General features: G+C 43.2%; 1 long non-coding RNA gene across 2 annotated transcripts in view; it reads right to left on the reverse strand.

Moving 5' to 3' along the window:
• LOC107501903 overlaps positions 1-20,588 on the reverse strand; it is a 570,942-nt gene extending 550,354 nt beyond the window's left edge. For both annotated transcript variants that reach the window (XR_004954765.1, XR_004954764.1), the window contains exons 1-2: positions 20,467-20,588; positions 18,145-18,211 (exon numbers count right to left, since the gene is read on the reverse strand). This is a non-coding gene — a long non-coding RNA (uncharacterized LOC107501903). The remainder of the gene's footprint in view (positions 1-18,144; positions 18,212-20,466) is intronic.
• Positions 20,589-24,560: the final 3,972 nt, after the last annotated feature.

The raw sequence follows: 24,560 nt of genomic DNA on the forward strand, positions 1-24,560 counted from the left end.
GACCTGGATGAAATATGACAGCTTTCACGCGCCCCAGACAGGACCTGTCTCCAGCCCTGCTCGATTACATCAGTCAGTGTCTCCTGGGGATCAGGTGATGTATCCATGTGACTGGCTCTACTCAAGGTGATATGTCTGGAACTTTGTTGTTAATGACAATTTATAAGAATTCTCACAATATAGAAGCAGAATTTATGAGAAAGCACCAGGGACAATAATTGGTAGGCTTTCTTAATTCCTAAGTCAATAAGACAATAAGATAGTGAACTTAATGTGTAAGATTTGAGACAATCAAAAGTGAGCAAAATGTCTTCTGCTTCTTGGTATCAGTCTTTTTTTTTTTTTTTTTTTTTTTTTTTTTTTGCCACTTTGGGTAGGTTTGTGCCTTTTTTTAAACTTCCAGATTTCATACTTTCTGTTCAGCTTTTGCAACTTCCCAAGAGCATGGTTTAAAAAAAAAAATAGAAAAAATAGAACCTCAACCCTTCTGTATCACTTTCAAAAAGGTGCCTCTTGCAGAAGGAAATTTGGGCCATAAAAAACTTTTGCAGGCTTGCTTCAGCTCTTTCCTTCCCTTCAAGAGCATTCTCTTTTTCATCGTTTTTTTTTTTTTTTCTAGTAAGCAAGTAGTCTTCGGATGATCAGTGTTGCATATCTTTGGGAAAAATTCATGCCAGATTAGTCAAAACATAACGGCTGCTATCATCAGCCTGCAATGGTTTCCAAGTTACTCCCCAGCAATGAAACCACACACCCAAGCACACAAGTCTCCTCTAATTTTGACATTGGAAATATCTATTAGCAACTTTTTAAATGAAAGAAAGACAGACATAAAGACAGACAGAAAGAGAGAAAGAGAGAGAGAGAGAGAGAGAGAAGAAAGCAAGAAAGAAAGCAAGAAAGAAAGCAAGAAAGAAAGCAAGAAAGAAAGCAAGAAAGAAAGCAAGAAAGAAAGAAAGCAAGAAAGCAAGAAAGCAAGAAAGCAAGAAAGCAAGAAAGCAAGAAAGCAAGAAAGCAAGAAAGCAAGAAAGCAAGAAAGCAAGAAAGCAAGAAAGAAAGAAAGCAAGAAAGCAAGAAAGAAAGAAAGAAAGAAAGAAAGAAAGAAAGAAAGAAAGAAAGAAAGAAAGAAAAAGAAAGAAAAAGAAAGACAACCTACAGCAATTAAGCAAAATTCCTATTGGATTCAACAAATGCTTCCTGAGCACCTATGCTATTTCAGGCGCTCTGGGCTCTCCCAGATAAAGGAAAAGCAGAGATGAAGAGGGTACATATCTGCTTTCTTCAATGGGGTCACAACCTGACATTTGAGCTAAGGAGTCAGCTTCATTGGTGCACACACATCAGCAGACTTCACGAGTAGAAAGCGCACAGACTCCGAAATAGAACCGAATTCACAGTCCCAGACCCATCCATTCCTAGCTGAAGACTGGATATGACAATTTCCTTAATCTCTCTAATCTCAGGTTTCTGTCTCGTAAATGCAGAAAATAATACCTACCGTAAGTTTATTATAAAACTTAGAAACAATATATACAGTTTGGCCCTGACTCTAAGTTGGTATTCGATATGTGGTAGTTTTTCTTTTTAAGTTCTACACCTGATTTTTGGAAATTGTCCTACTGATGATGAGAAAAGAACATTTTCCAAGTACATCGATTTAAATACCAATTACTAAAAGGTTTGGAGAGCAGGGAGGATTTTGTCAATATGTTTCCATTAATCGATAACCCCTTGTTCCTGAAATGCTTTCAAAACTGCATTCCGTGGCTTTGTACCTCTGCATAGTGAATGAATACATGCACCTTGTTTTGTCACACAAGCATTAAAACCATTGTTTTGAACATCTCTATGACGCTTTGTGCACAGTTACGACGTCAAAGTTTGCTAAGGGAGTAAAAAATGATCGAGCACAGTGTTTGACAAAGGTCTGGGAGCTTGCGCTAAGTCAGCACTGGTTAGCTTCCTTTTTGATCATCCTTGAAATGTCCGTTTGCCTGTGAACGTCCTCTGGCTCCTAAAAGTGTAATCACGTAGTTGTGTAACATGGACAAAAACATGCTTCCAATCCGGACTATGACAGGAGACAATACTACCCAGAATCTCTTAGAACTCTGATTTTTTACCTTAAGTGGGGATAATAATAAAGTCACTGTGAGAATTCACTGAAGAAGTGTCCCACATCCCCAGCACTGCTCCTGGCCTGTAACTGATATGCAATTGGAGTCGGCTTCCTGGCCCAGCCTTTTATTTGAGAAAATCTTAAGCCAGTAATTTAACCTCTCTGAGTCTACGTTTCCCCACCAATACAACAGGGGTGATAATACCCACCATGGAGGGTGTGGTAAGGTGTTAACGAGACAGTGTTTGGAAAGTATCTCCCATGGGGTCTGTGACTACTCTTTCTTCATCTTACAGAATTATTTTTATAAATTCTGGTTCATTGGAAATTCTAATCACTGAGGAGTGAGTGAGTGAGAGAGAGAGAGAGAGAGAGAGAGAGAGAGAGTACTTCGCTTGCCAAGAAAAGCGCCTATATTTTTAAAAATCATAAGAAAAGCTCATTGTAATCTAAATGCCCCTGGAACTATTTCCCACGTCAGAAGGTTTGGGGTCCACATGGCCATGTGCATGTCGAGTGCCTGGATGTGCAAGCCGGAGCAGACGCTCCGCAGGACACAGTCAGAGTCACCCACTGGGCGAGAGGCTGCAGACCGTGAGTCATGTGGGAGAGATGCGCGAATTCTGACCGGCAGAAATAGCAGCACCGGATAACGCCCAAAGGCTCGCTCTACAATGGAGTTCATTCTCATTCACGCGAATGACATGGGGGAATGGCTGTCATCTTTCCTGCGGTTTACTGCATCTTCATTGACCAAACAAAAAAAAAAAAATAAGAACACTTTTGTTTGCTGACACACTGCCCTTTGCCAGCCAGCGATGGCCCGGCCGCGTGAAGTTGCATTTCGTGTTTCAGCAGAGCCGGTCTGCCCCAATGAGGGGAAAGGTTACTTCTCCGCTCATTCTCCCCTGACCGCCACCTCCGCCGGATCCGGTCATGTGCTGCAGAGAGAAGACAAAGCCCAAACGGAGCAGCCGGCAGAAAAACCACTTCTCACTCTGGCCCAGCATCTGGATCCGAAATGCTAACCCGGAGTCCGGTGATGTTATCAGCCCCTGTGGTCAAGGCCTCCGCCCCCGGTCATGATTCACAGACAGAGCTAGTGTCGGAGCCTTCCTACACGCAGCCATCCAGCAGCGCACCGGAGCTGGCAGTGGCGTCTCAGGCACGTTGTCTTGAAGCCCGTTCTGTAAACACTCTTTCTTCAGACGGGAGAAACGATACAATTAATTGACAGCTTTCCTTAACTGCAGTCCCATTCTGAGCTCACGCTCTGATCACCTCATTTGAATTCGAATCCTCATTTTAAACAACATCCCCCACAAGAGAAATGTGAGGTCCACAGAGGGCGTGCCTGAAGTCACCCAGTTAATATGTGCTGGAGCCAGGACTGCAGTCAGGAGGACAAACAGCCTTGTCTGGGAGCATAGATTTAAAAAAACACTATCAAACAGAAACGCCTCGAGAGCATCAGCCAGAGAGCCGGGCTTAGAGCAGACATCCAGAGATGACTGCCTGTCCTCGCGGAGGAAAGCATTCTGGCTAAGCAGCGGTTCCACCACAGGACAGGCCCTTCTATCAGCAGAAATCATTATCCCCACAGAAGATGACGACAACCACAACCACAATGATAATACTCCTCACTCTCTATTGAATGGCCATTAGCCGGCCGGATATCATTCTCGCAGCTTTATACACGGTGGCATCCCACTTGACCGAAGAAGAGGGGAAATATCATGAAACGGAGCCTCTCCTCGCCCACACTGATGGACGAGCTCCGCCAGGTTGGGGACCGAAGCCCAGGTGTGCAGGGCGGACTGACCACACCCATCAGCGGACAGACTTTGAGACGAAAGGGAATGCCGCGAATCGTTTCTCTGGGATGGGCGAACCCGGACACACGGTCACCCTCGCTTAGCAGCTGAAGTTCCGAGTCTCAAGAAGCCAATTCGTTTGGGTGGAATCCTCTGTGCTTCTAGGCCTTGGACACCTTAGAGACGCTCGTGGCGCACGTGCTTGAGGGGATAATGATATCTAAGTGTCCTCCGAGCCCGTAGGGACACCCGTGCCCTTGCTCGCTGCCACTCCGGCCCTGTAAGCTCCTTCCCACTGGGATCTCAGAACATACTATTGTCCACTCTTGAAACGCTCTCTCCACCTTTCAAAAAATTTTTCTTCGGACGGATTTCTATTACCATTTAACCGTCGACTTAAATCATTACTAATTCTCAGAAAATGGCTGACCACCTCTGCACAGACCCCAACCTAAAAAGAATCTGTCAATGTACCTGTTACTGTCTCTGCCATAATAACTCGCTGATCGATTTCCCCGTATGGTTTTTTTTTTAAGTGTATCGTCTTGTAAAACAGATTTCATGCAGCGGTAGAGCAGGGAGTCTATCTCCTTTGTTCACTGTTGGCTCCCGGGCGCACGGTTCAGTGTCTGTTAGAACTATTAACTGAATGAATTAATCCACGAATAAGAAAAAGCTGAATTGAATAAACATCTGCTATGTGCCGTTTAATCCTCAAAGAAATTCTGGGAAGTATACGTAATTTCTAACTTACAGCTAGGGAAACTGAAGCCCTACAAATTCCTCAGCCTGTGCAAGCTGGTCCAGATGCTCACTTTTACCTGTGTAAAAATTCCTGCAATTAGTAACAAGAAAGTAGCCTGATGCGGAGTTAATCATAACAAGAATGGTGTTTGCAGTTCTGAATGATATGTTGTCCCCACTGGAGAATTCCTTCTGCCCTTGCCACAAAAAAATCCACCCCCCGAGGGCCCATGGAATGACCCTGCCTTCTCTGTTCTCGGCCCCTCCCTCCTCAGCGAGCCTTGCTAATTTCTGGAGACTTCTTTCCTTTCCTTTTGCGTGCATGCAGGTCGTGTCCTTCTGTTATCATGCTTGGCACAGAAAATATATTTTCTCCTCTTAATCTCGGAACAATTCTATGCGGCAGATGCTATTATCTTATCGCCATTTTCCAGATGAGGAAATGGAGGCTCAGAGAACTGACTTGACTCGCCCAAGGTCACACAACCACTAAATAGCAAAACGAGGTTCTGAGCTCAGGTCTGCCCGGCTGCAAACCCCGGGCTCTTGACCCTTGAGTTAGGATGTTTAAGTCACAGATGTGCATAATTCTAGTCCCGTCCTGACCGTGAGGTCTGGTCATTTTTAACTACACTTCGACGATTCCCAAGTTCCCTCAACGCTACAGTCTTCCCTTTACGTGGAAAACCTTCCCTCAGCAGACGAGGGGAGCTCAACCAGAGAGGTGGCCCCTGGAACTGTCCCCCAACTGTTCATCCACAGAAATGTGGACCCCGGAGACCCCACTGTGGGAGTGCCGGTCCTGTGTCCATTGGCTGTTCTCATCCATCATAAGATGAGGATGGTTTCCTTCCCAAAAGGAGGACTTTGCGTGACCTCACGCCTCAGTCTGAGGGGCACTACCTCCACCGACTTAAACAGCAACCTTGAAGTAAAGAACAGATCTTTATGTCATAGCGAGCCTAGGAAAAAACATGCCATTTCCTGCTTCCTATCACGCAAGCCTCTGGGCACCTCCGCTGAATCCCCTCTCGCTCTCTTTGCACAGCTTTCTTTCCACTGGTTAATTCCTTCCCAGCTGTGCTCCTTGTTGGGAGGTCGGGGGAGATGCTTACCACCTACCCCTGGGGACTGCCAGGCCGGAAGAGCCTTCCCAGTGGGTGTCTCTCAGAGGAAGGAAGAGCAGATGTGTGACCTGAAATGAACTGGGCTTGGGGCAAAAGCCTCAGGTGTCTCTGGCACCTGCTGCTTGCAGGCAGTACCTATTAGCTGCTGTCGCCCAATGAGCAGATGCCACAGGAAAACTCAGTAAATCACTAAGTTAGTAGATTGGTCAGCTTAGAAATTGTCTTGAAATTTCTCTCTTCTTGCTCAAGGTGGCCAAGAACTTGAGATACTACAGAAACTAAAAACACTATACAAGCTGTATGGTGTATTTCTAAAAGCTAAATATTTTTTATTTCCTCTTGGTACATTTTTTTTTTTATTTCACAAATGTTCCTCCCATGATTATGTGTTACTTTCATGATTAATTTGTTTACAATTGTTAATCAAAATAAAATTATAGTTTTATTCACGATAAGATGTGATAAGCTAATTAGATGTCAGATTTAATGATAACTTGAGAAGAAAAATGAGAATGGAACACTCACAAAAGAAGACACGCAAATCCATTCTCTAACCCAAATCGGACACTTCATTGCATCAATCTATAATAGTTTTACACAGCACTTAGAATGAAATTCTAATTCCTCATCATAGCCCAAAAGGCTCGACATAATCTGGCCTCCACTAGTGCCCTTGCTCACGCCTCCTGCCATTCACCTCCTGACTCACTGCAACTGGTTTCTTCAACGTGATGCCTCCCTCACCCCCGTCTCGGGACATTTGCACGAGCTTTCCTTCCGACTGGAACCCTGTGCCCTCCGTTCGCGCATCGGCGCCTCCTTTATCCACTCAAGCCTCAGCTCGAATGCCGCCTCCTCGGTGACGTTTCCTGACCACCCAGTCCAAATCAGTACCTTCCCACCCTCCTGGCAGTCATCACCCTCTCAGAAAATCCCTATCCTGCCATCTTGATGACATGTATTACTAGTGAAATTATCTTGCTCTATTATGTTTTTCAAACTGTTACACATTTTATTGGAAGACATAATTGTGACTCTCATACACATACAAAATAAACATATATCAAAGATTTTCTTTAACTGAATAATTAATGAGGTAACCAGGGAGAAGGTCAACAGAGAGGTCCTCGTGCTGCAGATAGATATTCAGCTAAAGAATGTTGAAAGGAACTTACAAATTGATGTAAAACTGGCAAAAATGCACAGTATTGACAGGATGATAATCAACTACATTCCACCAGACACAGTTTGCATTCCTATGGACAGGAACTGCATTCCTAACAGTTTTCTCCAAGTTAACTTCTGTCTCTACAGAGTTATAAAGCAGCCTAGTCGAAGACAAACAAAGATCTCCCACCCCTAGAGTATAAAATAATTTCCAGAGACCCCAGACTCGCTGATAGGATGTTCAGTAATCAATTCCATCCCTTTCAAAATCATCTGCAATTTTTCCCTCTAAAAGCTATTACTATCTGAAATTACTCCTTCATTTGTTCCCTTTTCTAATCTCCCTGCCCTGGAATGTAAGCTTCTCAACAGCCCTAACTTTGCATGCCTTGTTCCCCGGGGCTTCCTCCACTGGCCGGAACTACCCCTGATTTATACTCGGTGCTAAGGACTAGTCATTGAATAAAAAGATAACCAATAAGTGTACGAGAAAAAAAAAAAAACCCGCACTCAAAGTTTTAAAAACGCAAATTAAATAATATAACTACTTCTGGCAAAGAATCCTAAGAGGGGCCAACGAGTTCTGCCGAGTATAGGCAGAGAAGTTCATCATGGACTGTCATTTGTCAGCACCCTTCTAAGGCATGACCTGGGTTTCCTGGGATCTTTTCACTAGGTGACTGAGTTAGAGTTTGCCAAAGGGAAGGACTTATGGAGATTTGGAAGGCAGAAGCGAAGCAGAAGCCAGAGATCCTGGTAGCCAGAGGTGGTGACTTTTTAGACCTTCTCATGAGTTCCAGCTTTGCAGTCATGGTGGCCGATTGTGGTGGCCTCACCAGCATCTCTGTTAGCACCAGCTTCCCTACCTGGTCCAATGCTTCACACCGTAGTCATTGGGGATGGTTCCCCGCACCCCCCCCCTTCTAGCTGCTGCCTTCCAGACCCTCGCTTCTCCACTCTTCCCACACTCACATAAGCCCTGATTCCTGTATGAAACTCTCTCCCTAAAAATTTAGAGTGAGCAGTTCTATTTTCTTGACCAAACACAGAATGACACGAAAGGGATTTCAGGCAATGCTGAGATACATACCTTTCTCTCTCATTCAACATTCAACAAATATTTATTAAGTAGTTTACTACATCTTGGACAGCAATTTGATAATAGTCAGGCAAGAGTTCACAACCTTTAAACCCAGTTACTCCACTTCTAAGAAGTAATCTATTCTAAGGAAGCTATCAAAGATCTAAGGTTATATAAAAGGATGTTAATGAGAGCAAAAGTAATACTCTTTTCCCACGGAAATAAAGACCGAAAAATCCAACAACAGGGAAATGGTTTAAAGCTTCAGGCGTATCCATAATACACATTATCTAGCTTATATAAATGATGGGTTATTTTTCATTACCTCATGATACAGTAAAGTTATCACAAATAAAGGTAAATGAAAATGTGTCATATTTGAAATATTCCAATTTGCTAAAATAAAAGGCATGCCATGCTCTGTGGCACATCACCTTAGTGACTTTGGGCACATGCATCTACTTTTTGAGCATGAGTTTCCATTTCTGTCAAATGGAGACCAAGATATTTCTCATGGCTTTCCTAAAGAGTCAGATGTAAGTTTTTCACTGGAAGCCCAAGACCAATGGAAGGGGCCTGATGTACTCCATTCTCATTATATGGCACGGTGGTCAAGGGCAAGCCCTCTGAAGCCAGGGTTCAAACCCTGGCTTTGCCACTTACTAAGAGCATCACAGTTGGAAAGTCGCTTAGCACCTGTGCCTCAGTTTCTCTGTCTGAAAACAGACTTAAAACAAATATTTCATGATGCTATTATGAAAATTAAATTACATAATTCATGCACTATTTTGGACAGTGCTTAGTACATGGTAAAAGTTAAATAAATGGCATTTTCCCTTCTAAGATTAAGTAACTTGCCCAGCATCACCCAGTTAACACTGATACACACAGAAACAAAAATATAACTTGCAACATTAACCTTTGCGTTTTACATGCTTTTATCTCCTTAGGTTTTCACAATAGCACTACAAAGTAGGCATTGTCATTCGCATCCTGCACCTGACGCATCTGAAGCTGAATAAACCGTGACTTGTCCACGGCACACAGCTAGATAACGGAGGGAGGGGAACTTCATCCCATGGCAGGCTAACTCCATCCCACTAGGACCCTTCCCATTGGGCCATAAATCATAATAACCTTTGGTTTCAAGTTTCTAATAACTCTATCGTTCATTCCATGATCCTTAACCACCCACATCATGGGACCTTTTTCCCCTGGAGGTCAAGAACCAGCTCTTACTTATCATTGCTGTATCACACAGTAGTGCCTCATATGTCACCTGGCTAGCAGTGTGACCCCCAAAATTAATATTGAACAAATGGAGAACTATGTGCATGTCCAAGTCAGTGGAGAAAAGATATAACAATTGTCTCCTGCCTATTAAGGCTTTATTTAAATAGCTAGAATAAAAGCGGAAGCAACTAGCCATGGAAATAGTAACCATTTAGTTCCCAGCAGACACTTGTACTCTCCCTGACTAGGCCCCCATCAGCTTTCGTCAGACGTGCAATCCTATGGTACATTAAGCAAAGAATTTGATCCAAAAGAAACACTATCAGTAGGTGCAGAGGCAATCGTTCTGATTAAACACAGTCTGCTGGAAGTAAAGCACCATAGGCCGTTTGCAGAACGCCTTCGTTTTAATTAGACGATCCCCAGGTTAACGGCAAAGATGCAGCAATGGATTCTGCCGGCCCCGTGGAGTGATGACTGTAATTAGTCTATGACACAGTGTGGCTAATCTGCATCCAGTTGTGGAAATTACAAGACGGTCGATTAAAGCTGCCCAACTTAATTCCTGGAAGTCTCATTTGGTGGGCTGAGGTAGGCAGTTCTCCTGGCGTCAGCCTTCAAGGAGCAATTTATCTCGACAGCATTCCACCTGGGAGGAAACTAACACTTGCTACCAGCTGATGATGCACTGGGCTTTAAACTTAGGCATTTGCATCAACCATCTCCGTCCATCCTCCCAGGGATCACTGTTTCACAGGTGTGCAAACGGAGGCTCAGGAGGCGCAGTAACTCATTCTGACATGCATCTGGTACGTGGCAAAGCCTGGATTCAAGCCTAGAGTTGTCCGGTTCCAGAGATGCTGGTGCTGGTGGGGCAGGTGAAAGGCAGGCCTGCCTGGGATCAAATCCGGGCTCTCATAGGTATTAGGAGAGAGCCTTGGCAAGTGTCCTAAGTTTCTCCATCTTTGGGAGTCTCACGGGTCAAGTGGACATCACAGTGGTACCTATTTCATAAAATTAGCGTGAAAAGTGAGACCACGGAAAGAGCGAGCAGTAGTCGCTAGCTGCGACCTATTGTCTCATGGAGTTACTGGCATCTCTGGGGTGTCAGAAGAGAGGAGCAAGTAGAGCCCAGAGAGCTGCATATATTCCAATGAGGTCACATGGACACGAGTGTCCTGTCCGAGCCAAGGGGGAGTTCAGCGCAGGGCCTCTCAACACTCGACCAAACGCCACGGACTTTCACTTTATCTCCACTGCCCCTCAGAACAAACCAGCCAGTTCAGAAGCCCAGACACGCAAAGCAAGGAGACTGAGCTCACAGCCACGAGGTGAGCGGACCCCAGATACTCAGACCCCGGAATGAAGAGGCCAGCTTAACCACCCACCAGGCCACAGTGTCTGGGCTCTAGCGCTACGAAGGCGAAGATGATGGTTTAGACGTCCTGGGTCCAAACGCCAGCCCTGCGGCTTACGAACCGTGAGTGCCGGTTCTCTCATCTGTACAACGGAGGTGGCAGTCGTCCCCAATTCACGTTATCATTGTAAGTGTTAAATACGTTACTGTTGAGGAAGTATTTAGGATGGTGCCTGGCATTACTGAGCCTTGCTGTAGCTGAGTTCCTCTATCTCTATATGGGAATAATAACAATTCTTACCTTCTATGATGCTTATGAATATTAAATGATTTAATTCATGTAAAATGCTTAGCACAGTGTCACATATGTATTGGAAGCACTCAGGACATGGTATGTGTCTTCATGTAGTTGTAGTGACGATGACGGTGATGGTGGTTAGACATCAAAGTATAAACCTTCTGGTAGAAATAATCCTCCCTAGACTGTTAGCAGACCTTCAGAAGTTTAACCTGGATGGTCTTCCCGTTTGATCTGGTTCCTTGCCTGAGAAATTTCCTTGTTTGCTCCTGGGGGAAGGCGAATAAAATGCTAATTCTACTCACAACCCCCAACCAACGGGGAGGGCCCATCTTGCTAAGGATGAAGACAGAGTTCACCTGCTTAGTGCTTACCTCCTAGAGCCGTCATGAAGATGAAACAGGACCGTGCATGAAAAGATCCAGGTGGTGTGGGGATGCGCTGTGACTTCCTGCTGCTCCGCAAACTAAACGAGTGTTATAACACATCACGACGGGAGATCTGAAGGACTTTCAGCAGCAACACTCCTCAAACGGAAGACTGTCTGGATATTTGTTTGTATATTGTCTTTAGATGGTGGTTAAACAACAACAATGACCGAAAGCAGTGCCCCCTGATTCTCCCGTTTTAATTTAAGACATTAGAAGTCCAAACCTTCAACAAAGAAACTGACGCTCAAATGACCTGCCCTGGTTAACTCGAAAATGCTTTAGTACTTTTCAGCTCTGCATGCAGCTGTGTTCTAGGCACTGTGGGGGAAAACAAGGTTCGGGAAATGCGGTGCCGCCTCGTGCTACTTAAAGGACCAAGTCATGCCCGTCTCCTTGACAGCGACACGCATGTCTCATCCCAGCTCCTGTGCTCCAGCAGTACTGACCTTTTCATTGCTTGCAACAACCTCTTTCCCAACCTCAGAGTCTTCAAATTCTGTCTCCGCTCTTTGAATGGCTCCCTTGCCCCTTCCTGCCACCCCTCACCTCTTCTTTACCTTCTCGCCACTCATCTCTCAGGTCCCAGCACAAATGTCACACAGAAAAGCCTCATCCCACTACCAAGGCAAGGAAGGGCATGTCCTCTGGTTATGTGGGTCTATCTCACCCTTCATTTCTTCTTGCGGTTCTTAACGGCAATCACAACTGAACCAGTCATTGGGTCATGGGGTGCATAAAGTCTGTCTGAGCAACTCAACTAGACTGTGAGCTCCATGAGGGCAAACACGCACCTGTAGCTCTGATACCTCACACAGCGGAGGGACACGGCTGCCACTCACCAACACCGTGTGGACCTAACTCAACGATTAGCAAGAGGGCGAGGTGTTTTGATGTTGCTGTGTTTACTTTTGTTTTGTTTGTCTGATTTTTCAGAAGATGAATAGACGTAGATTAAATTCCTTAAAGCAAGGCGGTATTAAAAAGAATTGGCATGTCTGTTTTCAAGGTACCTTTTTTTAAAATAAGTTCATTTATTCTTTCACTTGGAGTCAGTTTAGGGAACAATACTGCATAGAGATAAAACCTCCCTCAGTGGGGTATCTCCACCAGAGCTACAATACGTTTACTCTTTGACCCATTGATTCTGCTTCTAGAAATTGATCCTACAGAAACACCTGAAAAAAGCAGGACGTGACATATGTGTGAGGACATTAATTACAGCATTATCTGGAAGTCAAAATATTAAAACAATTCAAATATTCAGCAACAGGTAGGGATCCGTTAAACAAGCTGTGGTAAATCCACATAATGGAGTACGATGCAGCCATGAAAAAGAATAAGACAATCTCTGTGCAGTAATATGATGAGTTCACCAGGTTATATAGCCAAGTGAAAACAGTACGGTATAGAAAAGATATAATATGCTACCTTTGCCTAAGAGAAGAAGAGTCTCTATGTTTCATATATTGCAACGACAAGAGCAAAAGAACATAGGAAATAAAAACAAGAAACTAATAAAAGTGATTACCTTATAGAAAGTCCATTGGGCAATGTGGAGAGGGGAAAGAGAAATGAGACTTCCTTGTCTATATCTCTCTATGCTGTTATATTCTTTGAACAATATAAGTTCATTACTTATTAAAAGTAATTTTTAAGACATTTCTAAAAATGACAATAAACCAAGACAAATATAACCATATATCAATTTAGTAACATAACCACACAGAAAACGATTATTTTTCCCTCAAGATGCTTTGATCACAGTACTCTGATTGAACATCCTTGGTGGGATATGCTCCACAGATTTAAAAAAAAAAAAAAAAAAACCTACAAAGAAATTAAACTAAACCTTACTATTTTATGTTACTAATGAAATTCATATTGTTATTTTGAAACTATTTTCTTTGTTCTATACAATAAAGCAAGTGAGGAGCTATGTTAATGATAATCTAAGAGAATATAAATTCAACAACATCAAAAACAAACTATAAAATTGAAATTGAAGTGAAAATAGTTAAATGAACATATAGTTTTATTAACAGTAAGTTATCTATCTTAGTCCCTGGAAATGGCCTAGCTGCAATGTCACCCCAGAAGCAATTAGCACTCAGATTATGCTCCACAAATTTAGAATTTTTTGGAGAACTAGCTGTTTTCAGGACTGGATTAGGGATGGTACAAGGTGAGCCTGGAACATGTTGTCACATTCAAAAGCAACAAGCTTTCAAACAGTAACTGGGTCTGTCATAAAGACATGAGAACCTGCTTGTTAGAAGCAGCTCATGCTGCCCCAGATGTGATGATTAGAACGCTAAAAGAAACAGTGATTACAGCGGATTGAAACACATTGGACCTATTAAAGCCACGAGTCCGTAATGATACTCAAAAAAGAGAAAAACTGGGGAACAAAAATTCATTTGTCACCTTTGGAAGTGGTGATTAAAGCAACTTCTTCCTGTGCAAATCGGTAATTGAAGAGAAGTAATTAAGTATTCATCCTGCCTTGTCAGTAATAACGGTTTTTCAGGGCAAACAGACCCATTTATGACAGAAAGAGCTGTTTTGCAGAAGACGGTCAAGCAATAAATGTGGAGGGAATGTTAGGATTATAAAGTCGACACTTCACCACTCCCAATAGATTCTTGTTTCGAGCATGGCAAAAAAAAAAAAAAAAAGGAGAGAGAGAGAGGGAGAGGGAGAGGGAGAGGGAGAGGGAGAGGAAGAGGGAAGGAGTGAGATGCTTTGCTGTCTCTCTCTCTTATCTCCTCGCTCTCCTCTCTCTCTCTCTCTAACCTCTCTCCCTCCCTCCCTCCCTCCCCCTCCCTCCCTCATCCTCACCCCTCCGCCTCCTCCCTCCCTCCCCTCTCCTCCCACCTCCTTCTCCTCCCCCCCTCCCCGCCCCTCCCCTCCCCTCGCCTCCCCTCCCCCACCACCCCTCCCCTCCCCCTCACCCTCCCCCCACCCCTCCAAAAGAAAAGAAAAGTGTAGGTAATTATGTGCAGCCTAAGGAGCACCAGAGACGGCTTCCAGGCAGAGGCGATGCAGGCTGAGGCTTGCATGTGAGCAGGGTCAGAGAACGAGAGCATGGGCAAAGGACTTGTCAGATGGACGGATGTGCAGGCAGCCTGGGAACGCTGAGAATCTGCACTTGTACTGGAGGGGACCATTACCTGTTTAAGAGATCCAGAGTCGGCATAAAAAGTGAAAACTGCACAGAGTCAGAAGTATCCTCAAAACATCCCTTCGGAAGGAGCCGACTTCTCTACAGAGTTGAGATCCTATCACTACTTGAGAACAATGAGATAATTAGCACTGGGGGTGATGTATAAAGATAGTGTGAGCTGAGGGGTACATGGGAACTGAAGTCGACTGCAGGAAAAACAGGAGTCCCGTCTCCCCGCTTTGCCTCCCGGGGGACATACAACGCGTTCAGCTGACTAGCTCCCCGCTACTGACGTTGTTTCTATTGTTCCCTGTTACCCCTCGCCCCCTCTCAGTTCTCATAAGACATGCATGTAGTCAGCCTCTGCAGCCGAGTACTCACTGTGCAAAGATGCATGAGAAGGGGGGAGGGACAAGGGGTGACCCTGGAGAAGCAGGTGCGGCCCCATCGAGAAGAGGCTATACTGCTAAACTGAGTGATTCAGACTTCAGAGTGGAGGGAGCTGCTAGAGAGAGGTTCGAGCGGGGCTCGTGAGATCTGCACTTCCAGAAGACTACTCTGGCTTCTTAGTGAAGAAGGGTGTGGGGGCCATAGGGATGCGTGTGTGGGTAAGGGTGCAGGCAAGTGACGTAAGCAGGTTGTTGCCACCACTAGTTTAGGTCCTCGTTCAGGGGCCCGGCATCACATGACCTGGACACGAATGCAAGGCTTTAGATCTGAAGGGGAAGGCAGACGTCAGCCTCAGGATCCAGCTTCCGCATGCCGCGGAGAGGACCATTCAGGACCTAGTGCCGTCAGCTGCAGAAGGCCAGTGGGTGACAAGTGGCTGCTTCCCACTACACTCCCACGACTAAAGAAGGGACCCACATGACGTTTCTTCCCAACAACTGTCTCTAGCGAGAAAAACTATGTATGGGCCCAAGAAGGGGTCCCTTTCACTTCGACCCACCTAGAATACATTCAAAATAGCGGCCAATTGCAAAAACAAACCTCAAAATTCTCAACAGTCTACTTAGCACGTATCCATTCATTCAGCAGACTTTACTGAGCATTGACTATGTCTGGGACAGCACTTAGCATAGTCAGGTTTACAAACACTAAGGATTAGCCCCCTGGGAAGTAAAGACTTGATAAATGACACAGACAAGTGAACTGGAAATTTGGGACAGGGCCCTGAGCGTTTGGATGGGGGTGAGCACAGGGAAGGATCTCACACCAAGCCGACTACTGACTTTAGTGACCTTCGGAAGCCATTCCCTGAAGGTCAATGGCTGGGAACAGGCTCATTACATAAAATGCATCAAATGTCATTAGCCTAAAGTGTGAAAAATGAAAAATTTCTGGTGGATTTCATTTCCAACTTGCCTCATAGACAACCAAATATATTTCTGGTTTTTCAGCCTCATTGTTAAAAATATTCCTAAGGTGAATAAGACCACTGTCCTGTTTAGCAAATATAGCAAAATGAGTGACTTTGAATTATTCTGCAATAGTTGCTACATAAGTAAAAGAATTTAATTTAAGGTGTTGGCAGCATCAAGGTGGGAATTTGGCTTTCTTCCTTTGCTCTAGAATGCTAAAACTAAAAAGTAATGATTAATAGACATGTAGATTGATAAATGGGTAGATAAATAAAAAGGTTGCTAGATATAATATACAATGAAGTTCCTTTTTATAACCGTTATGGTTCTTTGCAGCATAGTTATTTGCTTTCTTCAGAATACTCAAAGGAAAGCAAATCTCAGTTAATCTGAAAATTCTGGTGAGCTCTGATCTAGCAGCACATACAATATTGTGTAAAATCACACTTTACATCCAAATGCTTGTCGACTGGTGAGCGCATTTACAAAGTATAGTATGCTCACGATGAAATACCACTGTCAATTAAAAGCGACGAATTATGATACACACTATAATATGAATGAACTCAAAAAATATGAATCTAAATTCAAGAAGGCAAGTGAAAAAGACAGTCTATATCATTTACATGAAATGTCCAGAGTGACTACATATTTCATCTGTGAGAAATATCTATAAAAGGCACACCTATACAGGCAAAAAGCAGACCATGGTTGCTTACGATGAGAGCGAAAGCAGGAATTCAGTGCAAGCAGGAACAAGGGGACTACGTGAAATGACGGAAATGTTCTAGAACTGGACTGCGGTGGTGGTTGCTCAACTCTGTAAATTGACTAAAATAATTAAATTGAACGCTTATAATGGGTAAATTTTATGATGTGGAAATTAGAGTCCAATAAAGCTATTAAAACACACACACAAACACACACACACACACACACACACACACACTTCACATATTTTTAATCCAGGTAAATGGGAAGTAGTTAAAGATAATGCCATGTAGCTCCTTTATACCGAGCATCTCCTCACGTGCCAGGTATTATCCTCTCTCCCTGTTCCAGGAAACCGCTTTCGGTGGAGCGATATGATTAGCCCAGGGACACACACACCAGAGCCAAGCTGAGTTAGGAAGGAAAGCCAGTTGGGCCCAGTTGGAAATCCTACACAATATTTGTTTCAGTTTGCCCTCCAAAATGGAAACAATTAGTTGCCCCAGATTCACAAGATACAGATAGTCAAGTAACAAACTAGATTCACCCTCCGCCAGCCTCCCATCTCTTTTCCTACTATGGTCAGACTCTGCTCCCGAAGTCTCCTGACCACACCTAGGGCTGGTGCCGGAAGACAAAACTGAGCCTGCCATCCTCATGTTCTAAATGGTGCTCTGACGCCGAAGCCTTGGCTTGGGCCCTTCACGACCTGGCTCCGGCACTCGGCCTCATTGCTCACTGCTCCTCCATCCAACCCTGTACTTCCCAGTACTCACTGAAGGTGATGAACACGTCTACGTTTCTCTACCCTTTGCCCATGAGGCCACTCTCACTGAAATGCCTGACCTCTCCTTGCCCCGGCCAGGTACTGGTAAACTACTGCTCCTCTGGTGATATAATGAACAAATGTCAAATTCTTAGTAGAGCCTTCCATGGCTTCTCCAAGCAGAGTTAGTTGTCCCAGGCAACTTGTGCATACTTCGATCCTTTTTTTCAGTCTCTTAAACAGCATTTAAGCACATCTATTTGGTATCAATCTAGTGTATTTGTCATTTTCTTTTTTATAACTATAGCATGGATCATCAAAAGGGTTATTTGGATTATTCAAATCTCCATTATTTACTAGCTTTGTGAACTTGGAAAGATTATGAAAACTCTTTGTACATCAATTATCTGATAAGGCACTCGTAAGTAGAATATAAAACGAACACTTACAACTCAATAAAAAATAGACAAACAACCCAATTTAAAAATGGGCCCAGGATTTGGATAGGTATTTCTCCAAAGAAGATATACAAATGCCATGAATCATAGGAAAAGATGCTCAATATCTTTACTCATTAGGAAATGCAAAACAAAACAACACAATGCCGCTTTCACACCCACTAGGATGTTTAGAATCTAAAAGTCAGATAATAATAAGTGTTGGCAAGGTCGCTGAAAAATTAGAACCTTCATACATTGCTGGTAAATGTAAAATGGGTCAGCCATGTTGGAAAACAGTTGACAGTTTCTTAAAAAGTTAAACATAGACTTACCATATGACTCAGCAATCCCGCAAATTCAACTCCTAGGTATCTTCCCAAGAGAAATGAAAGGATGTGTCTAAAACAAACAAACAAACAAACAAACTTGTAAATGAATGTTTGTAACAGCCAAGAAGTATAGAAAAAACAACGAATGTCACTACAGACTTTTAATATGGATTTTTAATCCAGCTAATTCAAATGTTAGTTTCTCTTGCATTTTACATTTGTCTCTGAACACTTCACATAGTCTACATTGTGCATTCTAAAGAGCAGACTTAAATTTTACAGACTATGCTGATTTTGCAGCCTGGCCTTTCCTATAGCCCGTAAGGAAAACTGATCTGCTCTTGCTAGGAAACTGTTGCAACTTTTGGCAAAACAGTTTTCACTGAATAGATTTACATGGAATTTGTAAACCTCTGGATACATTTACATGGTGTTTTGGTGAATCGCCTTTTGGCAAATGGATTTTTAGCAAGTTGACTGAGAGCCAGCGAACGCCTTCTTCTCCTCCTGCACTCTGCCTCCACACAGCTTTGTCCTTTGTTCCCATAAATGTGTCCACTGGCGGTCACGTATTTTCATGATGTGAGCCTCGCAAGAGCTTCCAGGTTTGAGACATAAAGCTCATCTGTTTGGATTCGTGGCTCATAACACAAAGATAAAGGATGCAAACAAGGGGGCATGAGGTATTGTGTAGATTATGTGTCCCTCCTCCCTTCCCCCCCCCCCCCCAGAGGCCATGAAATTCTCCCTTTAAAAGTATCCAGAGGTTTAACATATCAAGGAGATAAAAGAAGCTGCTGCCGCTGGCCACCATGATGCCTGGCCTTCTGTGACCTCCTCCAGGTCCACACCTATTCCCCTACTGGCTCCTGAATTCCTCGAAGGACACCTGGCGGTCTACATATCACAGGTTAAGAATCACTAGTTTCATCCTATCATGTCTTTTCACAAATTAGAAAACTGAGGCCCAGAGAGTCCTAGTGACTTAAGTCAAAATCAAAGGGAAGGGAAAAATATAATTCTAGAATATGAACTAAATGTGAATAGACAGACAGACAGACAGCTAAAGACATCGCTAGACATAATATCAAATCCCACTATTTGGTATAGAAACCTCTTTCCCTGGTGTCCAAATGGCTCTTCACAAACTGACAATGGAAAAAATATGGATTTCTAATCCATAAGACCAAATTTAAGTTTTGTTTCTTCCTATCTTTGTACATTTGGGCCATGTTCCGACCTATCTGAGCCTCAGAGTTCTCATCTGCAATGAATGAATGTTTCCAGACTGCTGTGACGATTAAATGAGCTAATATATGTAAGTATTTAATCATATAGTAGGTACCCCAAAATATTATTTCCCGTCGCTTCCCCTTGCCTTCTTTCTTTCTCTCCGCTATGCACTGAACCTAAGGATTTCTTTCAAACACAATCCTCCCCAAAAGTCACCAATACTCAAAATAATCTGTGACCACAGTCCAAATAAAGTTCCCACTGATCACTCAATTAAAACCCACAAAGTAAATAAATACTATAGAGAGCAGCAAATAAAGCTGAAAATAGTTAAAGACCCATATAAATTTGCATCAGAAATATCACTTCCCCTTGACATCTATCAGCCTCCTTTTGGCTCTTTACATAGTCTTTTCCCCGAATTTTTACTGGAAATTTCCTATGGGCTTATAGGAAACGTATGAGCTAAGAACGTTTCTAGAAGTTCCCAAAATTAGCTGCTCTCCATTCATGCAGACTCTTGGGGGGATGGGCTGAAGGCCTGCCCGCTGACTGTCTTCTGCAAACCTCAAGTCAAGGCATTCTGGAGAGCTAAATAAGGTACCAGCAGAGGAAAGCCTTCCGCAGGAAATTCGCAGTATAAAATTCTCAGGATTTACCTGCAATTCATATTAAGGCTTCAGCTGGAGGGAAGGCAGAAGGAGGGGTACGAAGAGAAATGTGTGGATTAAAAATAGCCTGAAGCAAAAGAGAAGGAAGCGGTCTCTAAAATCCAGCTTGCCTTATATTCCTGAGGTGAGCGGTGAGATGCCACATGTCAGAAAGAGAATGACCTTGGAGCTTGGAACAGCCCACGGTGCTTCGTCATGGTCACCAGCACCAGGCTAGAAGCTTCATATACACTATTAGATCTGAACTTCAGACACCCATGTAAGACTTTCCTTATTGTTAAAGGAAGAAATTTTAAACCTTGACACCCACCACCCCAAAGAATGACAGTTTTATCCCAATCATAAGATAGAAAAGATCGCCATTACTGATTCCCCTTCAGTACCCCTACGATGCTATTTAAAACACCCATCAAAAGTTCACCATGGCTTTCAGGCTGCAAACCGGACGAACGCCTTTGACGGTCAAAAGCCTGACGCTGTTTCATTCTGCACGCCTGTCCTGCTGTCCTTCTTCCGCAGGACATGCTCCAGACACGTGACCGTGAGCCTTCGCTCCTCCTCCCTCCTTCCTCCCTCTCAAGCGTTCCCCGTCGCTCTCCTCACATCACGTCATTTCTTGCTCGGGCAAAGTGCTGGTAACATATGTCTCACCAAGTCATGCATAATTGGTTTCACGTCTTAGTCTCCCAAGAGCATTTTGCATTTTAATAGAGGACAATATTTTATTAGCATTAACGTTAATTATTAAGTAAAGTAGCTTTCACTTTTACAGCACTCTAGAGTGTACGAGGCACATTTGCATAGAGTATCAAATTTATATTCACCAAGGTGAAGAGAGGAGCATGTTTTTATTAAAAAGAAAAAAGTTACCTTGAAATGCATTTTCTTTCTGGGGTGGGACTCTTCCTTTTACTTGGGAGATTTAAATCAAAATATCATGTGCAAGCAACGAATGATGCTAAATCCTAGACTATTTGTACAATTAGGAGAGATTGTGAGGCATTCCTACATTTTACTAGAATATTTTTATTTTGTTTTAATTAACAAATAAGGCTCATTGCAACGAATTTAAGAAGTGAAATTTTACCTCAAAAGAGAATTCCTGGTAAGAATAGTCTCTTACTGGAAGAACAATCAATCGTTAAACAAAGGTGGACGTCCATTCATGATCGTATTGGAAACATAAAGCTGGAATGCAGGACACTGGTCAGCTTCCAATTTTGTTCTTTCCTTTGCCCTCTCTTGGAAATTAATTAGAGAGGAAAACGCAGTGGTCTTTCCTTGTTGGATCTCGGTTCCCTGGATTCAGTCATTGAAGTCCGTGTATAAAAGAAGGAATGTGACAATTCTGCAAATCTCAATGCAGTGAATTAAGAGACAAGAGACAGAGACTATTCGTCAGAACTCTAGAGAAGACCTCGTCTGAGTCCAGTCCAGGGCTGCAGCAGTGTGGACGGGAGGAAAGTGAAAGGCGTATTAGTGAGATCCATGTATCTCCTGCCCGTCCAGTGTTGACTGAGGTATCATCTTCCCGCCATTAACTCTGCCCGCCACTAACTTTGCCAAGCAGCTCACGAAGGAAAAGCCACGTTCGATGTGGTGTGCGATCATGACTTCTACTTTTTTTTTATATAAAATATCCAAAATTCATTCAATAATTGCTAAGAAAAATAAGAAGCAAGATTGAGGAAAAAAAAGAAGAAACTAACAATAAAAACACATACTCAGGTGACCCACCGATTGGATGTAATAGACATGGACTTTTTTAAAAACTGTGTTAATCACTGATACAGAGAACAAGCTGATGGTCGCCAGATGGGAGTGGGGTTGGGGGAAAGGGCAAAAAAAAGTGAAGAAATTGAGAAGTATAAATTGTCAGTTGTGGGGATACAAAGTACAGTGTAGAGAATACAGTCAACAACATTGCAATAACTGTGTATGGTGCCAGATGGGTACTAGACTTACGGGGTTGATCACTTTGTAAGGTACATATTAATATCCAATCGTTATGTTGTACACATGAAACTAATATTGTATGTCAACTGTAATGGAAATAAATAAAATGCATTTCAAAAATAAAGACCAGCTTTAAAAAAATTGTGTTAATATGTTTAAGAACATAGATGACAGGATTAAAATACTATTAGATAACTGAAATCCTAAGGAAAAAATCCAATAGAAATTCTCAAAGTAAAAAATACAATAACCAAAACTAGAAATGTAATAAATGGGTCGAATAGATTGCATATACTTCCAAAAAGGACAAGTGAACTAGAAAAGGTATCAGTAGAAATCATCCATATTGAAACACAAGATAAAAAATGTTAAAAATACAAAACGAAACAGAAAAGGCATAAGAAACAAATGGACACCAGTGCAAAAAGTAATATACGTGGGGTGGAAATTCCACAAAAGGAGGAGGGAAAAATGTGCTGACAATTATGCAATTACATGTGGAACGTTTACCAAAACCGACTGCGTACTACGCTAAAAAGCAAGCTCCAACACAAGTCAAAGGATCTAAATACTTTGAAATATGTTTTTTGGATGGCACTGAATATAAACTATAAATCCATAACAAATGACTCAAAAATTCTCCAATGTTTGAGAAGACTTCCCGAGACTTCCACTGGTCACCTACCCAGAAGCTCTCGAAAACCCCTTCACGTGGGTTTTTCTGGAGGCTTCATTACATAAGCATGATTGATGAACTCACTGGCCATTGGTGATTGATTCCAACTCTAGTCCTTCTCCCCTCCGTAAAAGTCAAGGAGTGATGGGCTAAAAGTTTCAACCCTCTATTCAGGGTTCTTTTCCCCTGGCTACCAGCCCCCTCTTTAGATGCTTTCCGAAAGTCACTTTTATTAACATAAACCCAGATCTGGTGGAAAGGGGCTTCTTATGAATAATCAGATCCCTATTTCACCTTTATGGCTCTGAAGCGTTTTTTTCAGGAACCGAGAGAAGAGACTAAATATTATAACAAAAGATTCTCCCATTGCTTTTATTTCTCAGGAAATTCTGCAGGTTTGGGGAGCTGTGTGCCAGGAACTATGGATGAAAACCAAATATATATACTATATATGTATCAAATAAATCATATTATCATACCCCATTTTTGAATATTGCCTGTCTACGATACTCCTCCTAACTAAATGCCTGACATGGTCCTTCTGGGCAACAGAAAGTTGTGGGACTCTTTTTAAAAAATAAAATGTATCCACCTAGAATAAATCAAAATAAATATCTCAAATTTCATGTATATTCCAAATATTGTAACTTGAAGACTAAGACTCTTCAAGAAAACTATGATTTAATGAAAGAATTGCAACTAATAATAAAAACATTAGGAGATTAAGAACAATACACTTAAAATTCTCGCGGTTTTTCCCTGAATTTCATGCCAGAGATCTGTAGATTCAACTTGTCCGGATCAAACCCCAGACCTAGCTGCAAATTTTAAAAGAAGGAAACACAGCAGATGCCCGAAACCATCTCTTCTGCTCATTAACTGGTGACTCCTCAATTACAAACTGCTCAGGCCCTGTGCACATTTGCCAACTAGCAAGCACGTGAAAGCATTCGGTACTGTCTGCATCTAAGCCACAACATGAGCACCAAATCCTCCTTTCGTCTGACATTCTGACATTCTGCCACAATCCCCACCCCAACGGGCAGCCCTAAATACAGCGGTTCGACGTCCCAAGCAGACGGGGAACATGGGAACCTCAGTGGGCCAGGATTCCCAGTGCAGGTCTGCCTTCGATTCTGGTCTCCAAACCAACTCCTTGCAACAGAACCTAGTCTGGAAATGAGACGACTGTCTTTTTTTTTGGGGGGGGGGGGCGGGGGTTGGCGGGCAGTGGTGGGGAGCAGTTGCGGAGAGCGGAGGAAGGCATGTGGAAAGCAGAGGCAGAGTTAGGGGATGGGAAACCAACAAACTGTGGTTCGTTTTCAGGAAGCTGCTAGGCTGGATCTTTCAGAGCAGCTCATATTTTTTTCAAGATGCATTTTTTTTTTTGAGGTCCCCCACTCCGGATACCCCAGTGCCCTCCTTTCGGCCCAGGCCCTTGCATCACCGCCAGCCAGGGGAAGGAGCCGTGGCGTGGCAGCGGTCACAGTTCTCTTGGATAAGCTTTACCGTAATCTTCATAAACCTCAAGGCTCAAGGTGCACAGGGAGATTGGAGGGAACTTGTTTTTCCGTTGGTTTCTCTCTGACTTCTGCGGCTAATCATTCCTAGAACAGGAAGCTGGAGAAATTTAGGTGGGAGACACTCTTCCGACCAGTCAGGTTTCCTCACCCTCCTAGGGTATAACTGGTTAGGAAAATCTTCAGGGTTACATAACCCTTCCTGCAGGGTGGCTTCTCACCAAAAGGTGAATGGACTGCCCACCCCCAAGAAGCAGGGCAGGGATACTTCGTGTTTTGCATCGTTGCCGGCTGCATCGCAACACCGCAGTGGGCCAGCGGGGCAGGAGAATAGACTCCACTCAGTCGTTCGACAAGTATTCA

This window comes from Rousettus aegyptiacus, unplaced genomic scaffold (assembly GCF_014176215.1).
Source record: "Rousettus aegyptiacus isolate mRouAeg1 unplaced genomic scaffold, mRouAeg1.p scaffold_m13_p_15, whole genome shotgun sequence".
Classification (NCBI taxonomy): Eukaryota; Metazoa; Chordata; class Mammalia; order Chiroptera; family Pteropodidae; genus Rousettus; species Rousettus aegyptiacus.